The sequence below is a fragment of the Malurus melanocephalus genome, unplaced genomic scaffold (assembly GCF_030028575.1).
Source record: "Malurus melanocephalus ecotype Western Australia unplaced genomic scaffold, MMel_1.1 scaffold_1725, whole genome shotgun sequence".
NCBI classification, from domain to species: domain Eukaryota; kingdom Metazoa; phylum Chordata; class Aves; order Passeriformes; family Maluridae; genus Malurus; species Malurus melanocephalus.
This window is the reverse complement of record NW_026624957.1, coordinates 16,225-20,266: the sequence shown is the minus strand read 5'-3', so window position 1 is coordinate 20,266 and position 4,042 is coordinate 16,225.

Below are 4,042 nucleotides of genomic sequence, written 5' to 3'. Positions count from 1 at the left end.
CACCTGAACTCACCTGAACTCACCTGAACTCACCTGAGCCTCACCTGGAGCTCACCTGAACTCACCTGAACCTCACCTGAACTCACCTGGACTCACCTGAACTCACCTGAACTCACCTGAACTCACCTGAACTCACCTGGACTCACCTGGACTCACCTGAACTCACCTGGACTCACCTGGACTCACCTGGACTCACCTGAACCTCACCTGAACTCACCTGAACTCACCTGAACCTCACCTGAACTCACCTGAACTCACCTGAACTCACCTGAACTCACCTGAACTCATCTGGAGCTCACCTGGACTCACCTGGACTCACCTGAACTCACCTGAACTCACCTGGACCTCACCTGAACTCACCTGGACCTCACCTGAACTCACCTGGACTCACCTGAACCTCACCTGGACCGAGAACCTCACCTGAGCCCCACCTGGACTCACCTGGAACCGGGAAACTCACCTGAACCTCACCTGGAACTTCTCAATTTTCACCTGAACCTCACCTGAACTCACCTGAACCTCACCTGGAGCTCACCTGGAGCTCACCTGAGCCTCACCTGGCGGGGCCGAGGGGCTGCAGCTGATGGAGGAGGAGCCTTGAGTCAACCTGGGGTGAACCTGGACTCACCTGAACCTCACCTGAACCTCACCTGAACTCACCTGAACCTCACCTGAGCCCCACCTGGACTCACCTGAACCTCACCTGGCGGGGCCGAGGGGCTGCAGCTGATGGAGGAGGAGCCCTGAGTCAACCTGGGGTGAACCTGAACCGAGAACCTCACCTGGAACTTCTCAATTGTCACCTGGAGCTCACCTGGGGATCACCTGAACCTCACCTGAACCAAAACCTCACCTGAGCCCCACCTGAACTCACCTGAACTCATCTGAGCCTCACCTGAGCCTCACCTGAGCTCTCCTGAAGCTCACCTGGACCAAAACCTCACCTGAGCCCCACCTGAGCCTCACCTGGACTCCCTGAGCCTCACCTGAGCCTCACCTGGACTCACCTGAGCCTCACCTGGCGGGGCCGAGGGGCTGCAGCTGATGGAGGAGGAGCCCTGAGCGAACCTGAGCCTCACCTGAACTCACCTGGAACTTCTCAATTCTCACCTGGAACCTCACCTGGAAACTCACTGGGGCACCTCACCTGAGCTCCTCACCTGGAACTGGTGGTTCTCACCTGGAATTTCTCACCTGGAACTCACCTGAACTCACCTGAACCTCACCTGGAATATCTCACCTGGGCATCTCACCTGAACTCCTCACCTGGAACTTCTCACCCAGAACTTCTCAATTCTTACCTGGAACCTCTCACCTGGAATTTCTCACCTGAACCTCACCTGGAACTGGGAATGTCTCAATTCTCACCTGGAAACTTTCACCTGGCTCCTCTCACCTGGAATTTCTCACCTGGAACCTCTCAATTCTCACCTGGAACCTCACCTGGATCTGGGAACCTCTCACCTGGAATTTCTCAATTCTCACCTGTCCCCATTCACCTGGAATTTCTCACCTGGGATTTCTCACCTGGAATTTCTCACCTGGATCCTCTCAATTCTCACCTGGAGCTCACCTGGAATTTCTGACCTCGATCCTCACCTGGTCCTGCCCACCTGGCCCACCTGTCTGGGCTTGAGACCCCAAAAATCTGGAATGGACCCCAAAATTCTGCAGTAAAAACACCTGAACTGCCACACCTGAGATGCAGGTGAATCTGCACACCTGGACAGGTGAGGAGATCCCAAAAACCTGGAATGGACCCCAAAAACATGGACTGGACCCCAAAATTGTTCAATAAAAACACCTGAACTGCAACACCTGGACAGGTGAGGGGAACCCAAAAATCTGCTCTGGACCCCAAAAACTGCAGTAAAAACACCTGAACTGCAACACCTGAGCTACAGGTGAGGGGATCCCAAAAACATGGAATGGACCCCAAAAACCCGGAATGGACCCCAAAATTGTGCAGGAGAAGCACCGGAACTGCATCACCTGAGCTGCAGGTGATGAATCTGCACACCTGGACAGGTGAGGAGACCCCAAAAATCCACTCTGGACCCCAAAATTCTTCAATAAAAATATCTGGACAGGTGAGGAGACCCCCAAAAATCCACTCTGGACCCCAAAATTCTGCAGGAGAAACACCTGAACTGCCACACCTGGACAGGTGAGGGGGTCCCAAAAACCTGGAATGGACCCCAAAAACCTGGAATGGACCCCAAAATCGTGCAGGAGCAACACCTGAACTGCAACACCTGGACAGGTGAATCTGCACACCTGGACAGGTGAGGAGATCCCAAAAACCCGGAATGGACCCCAAAAACCTGGAATGGACCCCAAAATTCTTCAATAAAAACATCTGGACAGGTGAGGGGACCCCAAAAACCCGGAATGGATCCCAAAAACCTGGAATGGACCCCAAAAATCTTCAATAAAAACATCTGGACAGGTGAGGGGATCCCAAAAACCTGGAATGGATCCCAAAAACCTGGAATGGACCCCAAAATTCTTCAATAAAAACAGCTGGACAGGTGAGGGGATCCCAAAAACATGGAATGGATCCCAAAAACCTGGAATGGACCCCAAAATTCTGCAATAAAAACATCTGGACAGGTGAGGGGATCCCAAAAACCCGGAATGGACCCCAAAAATCTGGAATGGACCCCAAAATTCTTCAATAAAAACACCTGAACTGCCACACCTGGACAGGTGAGGGGACCCCAAAAACCTGGAATGGATCCCAAAAATCTGGAATGGACCCCAAAATTCTTCAATAAAAACACCTGGACAGGTGAGGGGATCCCAAAAACCTGGAATGGATCCCAAAAACCTGGAATGGACCCCAAAATTCTTCAATAAAAACACCTGAACTGCCACACCTGGACAGGTGAGGGGATCCCAAAAACCTGGAATGGACCCCAAAAATCTGGAATGGATCCCAAAATTCTTCAATAAAAACATCTGGACAGGTGAGGGGATCCCAAAAATATGGAATGGACCCCAAAAACCTGGAATGGACCCCAAAATTCTGCAATAAAAACACCTGAACTGCAACACCTGAGCTCCAGGTGTGAGAAGTGGTGATGGAAATGAACAGAAGGTGAATGGAATAAAAAAGTGAAATGAAATAAAATAAAGTGAAATAAAATGAAATAAAATAAAATAAAATAATAAAATGAAACAAAGTAAAAAAATGGAATAAAATAAAAATAAAAATAAAAATAAATTGAAATAAAATGAAATGAAATAATGAAATGAAATGAAATGAAATGAAATGAAATGAAATGAAATGAAATAAATGAAATGAATTAAATTGAAATGAAATGAAATGAAATAAAAAAATAAAGTAAAATAAAATAAAAATAAAAATAAAATAATATAAAATAAAGAAAAATAAAATAAAATAAAATTAAATTAAATTTAAAAAATAAAGTAAAAAAAGAAATAAAAAAATATAATAAAATTAAATAAAGTAAAATAAAGTAAAATAAAGTAAAATAAGTAATGAGAATAATTAATGGGAAATAATTGGGATATTAAGTTGAATAAAAACAATTATTAATAAAAGTTAAAAAGAAAAATAATAAAGAATAAAGAATAAAGAAGTAATAAGTAATAATGATTGATGGTTAATGATTAATGATTAATAATTAGTAATAATTAATAATTAATAAAAGGAAGGTAAAATGGGAATGAAAGGTTTGGCAGGGATTGGGAGGGGGTTTGGGTTATACTGGGAGGGACTGGGATGAACTGGGATTGTCCCAGCATGGCCCCACATGTCCCAGCACCCCCCAGTGCCATCCCAGTATGTCCCAGTATGGCCCAGTCCCTTCTCCAGAACACCAAGTACCATCCCAGTCCATCCCAGTACGGCCCAGTGCCCTCCCAGTATATCCCAGTATATGCCAGTCCATTCCCAGTGCCTTCCCAGTCCATCCCAGTATAACCCAATCCCATTCCCAGTATAACCCAGTACAACCTAGTATATCCCAGTATAACCCAGTCCGTCCCAGTCCATCCCAGTCCCTCCCAGTCCCAT